This window comes from Heliangelus exortis, chromosome 5 (assembly GCF_036169615.1).
Source record: "Heliangelus exortis chromosome 5, bHelExo1.hap1, whole genome shotgun sequence".
In the NCBI taxonomy this organism is placed as follows: domain Eukaryota; kingdom Metazoa; phylum Chordata; class Aves; order Apodiformes; family Trochilidae; genus Heliangelus; species Heliangelus exortis.
In genome coordinates, this window is record NC_092426.1 from 9586054 (window position 1) to 9592840 (window position 6787).

The following is a 6787-nucleotide window of genomic DNA, read 5'->3' on the forward strand; positions in this document are numbered from 1 at the left end:
CAAGACTCTGCAAGACACAGGCTGCTGTGCAGAGAACCACTTCTTAACACTCCAGATCCTCCCTTGAAGGGAGTCAGGTGGTTATGAATTCTGTCTCCCATGCCACAGACACCAAAGGAACCTCTTTCCAGATCTCTTGCTGCCAGAATGTAACCTGCCCTTCTCAGCAGCCCACCAAAAGTAATTTTTCTATGCACCAATTGAGTTCACAAGCTTTCTGACCTGGGAATAAGATCAGCAAAACACAGGTGGGGCCAGACAGCATTTGGGATTGGCAATTACTGGTTTTACCTGTAATGACAAATGCACAGATCATTGTAGCAATTTCAGCATCTTCTGTTTATTCTGTTCCATCACTGTACACAAACAACTGGTTTTCCTGGTTTTAAGCTTATGTGAAAGAGAACAGATTTGGCTTTCTGTTTGGATGTCATATTCATACAGAACATCTTCAGGGGCATGTTACAATGCAGTATTGCCAGTTCCAAGTGTTAAGAAAATAAAGGGGGAAAAAAGAGGAAATAATGAATCATTCATCCCCACCCTACAACAAAAATCACAAGAGTAAAAATGGCTTTGATTCCATTTGTTTACCAGTTTCTGAGCATTTCTTCATCATCAGATTACTATTTCAAACACTTCTGCCACTATGAGAGCTATAAACTGTCTTAAATAAAGATTCTCAGTTATCATTAAATCACATGAATCCTGAAGCTGGAGCCTTTGGGGCAAGAAACATCAAACAAAACAAGCTAACAAGGTACTTGGTATGAAAGTACCAGAGCAATTAATGAACCACTGATGCTGAACAGGTTCATAAGGTTGGCTATGCTGCAAGACTCAGAAAAGATGATTTTTGATACAGTAGATAAAAAAATCGCTCAAATTAAAAAAAGAACCAATGTACTAAACATTAGGTATTAATCCAGATCAACTAACCTCACTGTTCCTTGGAAAAGGATTACCAAACAAAAATCCACAACCAAAAAAATCAGTTGGGACTTTTGGTTTGAGGCCAGTTCTCCCCATCCTGATCTCTTAGCTGGGCAGAAAGCTACCAGCAAAAATAGCTCTGTGTAGCACTCATGAAATGTGGTGACTAAACATTATTATAAATTTATTTCATCTTGACACCGAAAACAGCTCTACAGCTGTTTTATGATACTGTGAAGGTTAAACTACTACAGAACAAGTACTTCTGCATGAAGCTACTATAAAAGTGTCACTGAATCATTTCTAATTTTAGTGCCTGTTGTTCTAAAAATTGCTTCCTGCTGCACTCCATGAAGCAAGAAAAAAGGTGATTCATAAAAACCTTGCAGCTGAGGAACAACATTGATCTAAACAACAGAGCTGAGAAGCTGTGTACAACAAGAGGGTTTGTGTTGGACAAAGACCACAGGGAGACTCACACAAGGTTTCAAGTCATCACAATCCACAATGGGCTCGTGGCTGATTTACTGATGCTGCTCCACCTTCTAGCAGACTAAGAGAAACATGTACTTTTGGGGGAGAGTAAGTTTCACCATCTTAAGACGATGAATCACATCTGAGAATGGCCATTTGTCTGCATTAACCATAAAGTCAGTTCAGGCAACTAGATATTATACTTACTGGTTTTTTTTCAGGTGAATCATATCCAAGTGCCCAATAAAAGGTGAAAAGGAAGAACACTACTCCAGCTTCAAATACTGATACACCTCCACCCACTGGCACCCAAATTTGTCACAAACAAGAAAGAAATTAGTTCAAATAGTAGATATTACAAATTTGCCAGGCATTCTTGGAGAAATCAGTGCTTTCAAAATGCATTCCCTTTACTGGTATTCCAGATACCAGTAAAAAACATTCTCTGAAAGCTATGTCTGTCTGAGAACACCAAAGGATGACGTGAAGACATAATCTAAAGGGAAAGGTAAAATGCTGGTATCTGCATCAGACAGAGATAGAACAAAAACTAATTAGTGAGATGGTCACCAGCACTCATCAGCCACCAATACAAATTGCTGGATACTATGAACACCTTTAAAATTAAAGTAATGCAAATTCTAGAATCACCCTTAGGTAAATTTTTATCAATGAAGGAAACCATAAAAAAAATCAGCTAGCAAAAAAAAAATCATATAAATTCTTTTATAGCATAGACTTTCCTATCTTATGAGGATGCCATTACTGCTGATATGGACAATTAGCTATATTTTGAAAATAATGTTTTCAAAAGCTATCTACATTGTCCACTATCAGTTTTGAGCACAAAATCACTTGCAGGGCAAAATAATTTCACAACCTGCACCCGAGTTTGGGTAAACTGCTATAGGTTAAATTGAAATGGAAGACCATACATCAGTTCATGTTGGCCAAAAGTACAGCCACTAATTCATGTCTATGGAATCGGAAGCTGCTAGCAGTGGGTGAGCCTCTTCTCCCCCCTAGGTCAACAAAGTAATTGTTCAGATCAGGCCTAAGAATTTCCAATGCTCTAAGTGGTCTCTCAACATGGAACTTTGTGTATGAACAACACTACAAGTGCCATCTGAGAAGCTAAGTATAAACCCTCTGTGAATATTGACTACTGATGTATAGAAATCTTGGGTTTTCAGTATTAGTGTTTCCTAAAACAGCTTTTTACTGCTTTCTTATTAAGGATTTCTAGAGATGCAACTACCTCTTGCTCAAGAACCTAAGTATGACATCCCAACATGACATCTAGGATGCCCTGATTACAGCACTACTCCAGAGCTGAGAAGCACCATATCCAGACTGCTCCTATGCAGAGGGGAGTTATTCAGATGACAAAGAGCACCTTGAAACACACCTCTCCATTCAAACATGAATTTGATTTGAATGCATACTTTACTAGCTGTTGCCACCTGACTCTGACCAATCAGCATCCCATCCAATGTACTTATGTGTACTGCAACTATGAGATGCTGCCAAAGCATTAATCAGCCTACAGAAAAGGGAGGGGAGAGAGGAATGTGCTCCTGCTTCCTGTTCTTGGGCAGAACAATGAGAAATGCCTCCTTAGTCCAGGGGTTAGTCCAGAATCAGCAGGCTTAATCCATTTATACTTCCATTCTGGCCATAATACCTTTGTTACTCATTTTAAAAGGGACTAAAAAAATAAATTAAATATTATCCAAAAGCAAAGATTCCAGTGATAAAACTAGAATATTGTCTGAGGTGTTAATAGTAAAATGTTGCCCCGCAGTTGGAGAGCATGTCTTGAGCTCTTACTAAGTTTGGCAGGAGAGTCTCCTCCCTTCATACCCTTAGGCTTTTGCTTAGCTTAGACAATATCACAAGGAAGGGCTGTTTGCCCAGAGGTTTTCACTACATATTTGTTGGGGTTTTTTGTTTGCTTGTTTGTTCATCCACATGGCTTACAGCCAGCTTATGAAAACTACAAGCCTGTCATCAGGAGTTCATCCAGTCTGAGAGAGGAAAAACGGTGGTTAGAAGTCAACCTGATTCCATACCTTTAAAATGTCATGGAATAAAACACATGTAAAGGAGATGTTCCACTAACATTGTGATGCTTCCCAATTTCAGCCAATTTCAGATTATAATGAAACATCAGTTTCTAAGTAATCAGTGGTTTGTCTTCACATGGGCAACCCAGTAGAGGAACATTAAGGTCTTTTGTTTAAGCAGAAACTTCTCCACAGTTTTGCTCTTCCAGAATGACTGACACTATCCTTAAAACCACAAAACTCTTTTCTTACCCATACCAGACAGGTTTCTGTCAAACTTTTTCAGGGCACACTGCATCCAACACAGAAAAAAAAAAAAAAAAAAACCCAAAACAACACATCATCTTGAGCTGTAATAAGAGGATTCCCTGGAAACAGGAAATCTTTCTGTGTATAGTTCATATTCCCACTGATGCTGGCAGACAGCTTGGATAAAGCCAGATGAAAGGATCAGACTTATCAGCTGGATAAGGGGCAGAGAAAAACCTGGTCAAATCCCAGCTAGTGTAAATCAGTCTAACTCCATTCAAGTTAACAGGGTTGTGCCGATTCAAGCCAGCTGTGGATACAACCCACAGTGTGTTTTGCAAGTCTATTTTCAACTCTTCAGAGCTCTGCTTTGCTGTGTTTAAACATTCACAACACCCACTGAAATTAATGAGAACTGTGTGTGCAGAACACTAGTGTTATTTCTTTTAAATATTTGGGAGGTGCTCAGAGACTGTGATAATGAGTGCCATGTATTAGAACCCAGACAGAATGGTATTGAATCATCAGACCCAAAAGTGGGACAGGTCATTAATCTTTTCCTTGGGAGAGCATTTCAATTTTTGCCTTAGCAAATGAGGAATCATCATTAATAGATGTGGGGGTTCTACCTTTGCCAAGTCCCAGACAAAGTGTGTTTTTCCATTTGCTTTGGGCTTGTGTAAGCTTGCCTAAGAAGGCCAAACTTGCAGTTTGAGAAACACTGCTAGCAGCCACCATACCCTCATTCCCAGCTAAATTAAACCCCATTATGCTGTAATTAACCTTGCCTAACTTGTTCTGAGTTACAGCACTAGGTAAAAATCATGCTTTTCCTAGGCTGTCCCTGAGAAGCACTTTTACATATCAGGCTTGCCTACTCTTCAAATATTTCCAGCTTCCCAACTTCTCCTGGAAGCTATTCTTCTGAAGATCATAGCTCGACTGCAGGCAACATCAGAACTCTTGACTTCAGTGAGGCTGCAATAACCTGCAAATATACATGTGCACCTTGTGCTCACGACAGACGGTGTATTCTTGAAGCAAACACAATAAAAAAGAAGTGATGAGAATACATATATACACTTTGCAGTTTTTTAACATTTAAAACATACACATAGGCAGGCTAAGTTTCCTTAGTGATATTTAAAGCAGTAAAATTCCATGCTATGAATTAGTCTGTTGACTGCTTTTAGATACAAGTTAAAAACAAACCCACAAAACTCAACACATTTCTAGTTCCATTTGATACTTAAGGTGAGAAAAATGAGCACAGCAACTTCTCATTTATGAAGCCACCCTTTTACAAGAAAAATAAATTGTCAGACACTTCCAAACTTTATGTCCTCTTTTTAAAAATTCAAAATTCTTCAGCTGTATTTTGAAAAATTGAGAGTTTTAACTGAAGTCCATTCAATCTGATTAAGTCCAAGGACCTTTAAGCCAGGCCATCAAAGCAACAGCCTTAGAAGCAGGCTCTCACTGAAGTCATTCTGATGCAGTTAGGACAGAAAGTACAGAGACACCTTTGACTGCCTGCATTAAGTGTGTACATGAAAAATGCAGTACAAAACAGCACAGCATAAAGGCTACACTGCCTAAACAAAAAGGGCACTCAAAACAAAACGCTATCACTGAATACTTGTTGCACGTATTACCAGTGTGAAGGTGGGAAGCCTCTGAAGAATGAAGCCTGGAGAGCCAAAGACGATCTTATTTTTTTTAATCTGTACATCTGTATGTATGGTTGTAATAAAGACAAATGGTTACACAGTAGGCGCAACAGCTTGCCCCTACTAGAGCCAGTTGACAGCAGCTGTAGCAGCAGCAGGATTCATTCCTACCTGTTCCTCAGTTCCCACAGTATACGCAGTAACTTTTTTTTTTTTTCCCCGGTACTTGCACTGACATTACTCTCTCTGCCATCCCCACAGCGGGAACCCCGGCAAGCGGCGGGGCGGGCGGAACAGAAATGCGCGGGGCTCCCCCCGCCGCACCGGGCCCTCCGCCCCCCTCGCCTCGCCGCCCGACCCAGGTGCTCCGGCGCCCCCAGCGATGCGGGGCCGGGCCGGGCAGTTCTGGCCGGCCCGCCGTGCGGCTCCTCCTCTGCCAAGGCCGCCCCTCTCCCCGCCGCCGACCCGGCGGTTCCCCCGCTCCTGCGGGTCGCTCAGGCCGCGGGCCGGGCCCGTCTCTGCCGCCGGCGCTCGCAGGTCTCCGGCGGCGCCAGAGGGCTCGCTCGTCCGCCGCGATGCCCGGGCCTCGCTGGTCAAGTGGTCCTAAACATTTCACAATTATGATAGAGAACTGTTGAACTGTTAAGAACCACTGCACCAAGGAGGCTGAGGAGCCGCGCTCCGCGGGGGGAGCGGGGCGGGGGACGGGCTTCCCGCTCGCTCCTAGCCCGGGCTTGGCTCTTCCTTTCGCCACGGCGGACCTGGGGACGAGACAAAATACACGGGACTGGCGGGCGGGCATGCGGCTCCAGCGCCGCGGGGGGAGCGCCCGGCCCGGCCCCGCCGCCCCCCGCCCGCTCTCCCTCAGCGCCGCCACTTACTCATGGCGACCGTCCCGCGAACATCCCCCTGGCCTTGCGCTGGGGCTTTGAAAGCTTGAGGACAACAAGCTTACTTTAGTAGGGAAGAAAAAGGAAAAAAGAAGAAAAACAAAAAACGAAAAAAAAAAAAAAAAAGGAAAAAAAAAGTCTAAAAAGAACAACAACAAAAATAATAACAGCAAGCTATTCTCCTCGGGGGACGCACCCCGCAGGCGGCCCGGGACTGGCGCCCCACCGTCGGTTCCGCACCGCGGCCGCCCCTCTGCCGCGGCTCGCCGTGCGGGGCCCTTTTATACCCGCGCGGGTACCTCGCGGTGGATGAGCCGTCCCCTGCCGCGGCAGCCAGGAATGCAGCCCTCGCCCCTGACACGACCAGTTTTTCCAGGCTGCCTTCGCACTGACGGGGCGGTTTTGTTTCCAGCCATCATCTGGGGCGGCCAAACGTCAGCAGGTAGAAAAGGACAAACCTGTTCCAAGGCGGCGCGTTTCCTCCCTCCCTCCCGCCCGCCCTCCG

General features: G+C 44.0%; 1 long non-coding RNA gene across 1 annotated transcript; it reads right to left on the bottom strand.

The window, feature by feature from the left end:
• Nucleotides 1-4727: 4727 nt before the first annotated feature.
• On the bottom strand, nt 4728-6749 carry LOC139796904 (uncharacterized). Its single transcript, XR_011726204.1, has 2 exons — nt 6274-6749; nt 4728-6153 (listed from the first exon to the last, which is right to left on the bottom strand). It is a non-coding gene; the product is annotated as an uncharacterized lncRNA (long non-coding RNA).
• Between the last annotated feature and the right edge of the window lie 38 nt (nt 6750-6787).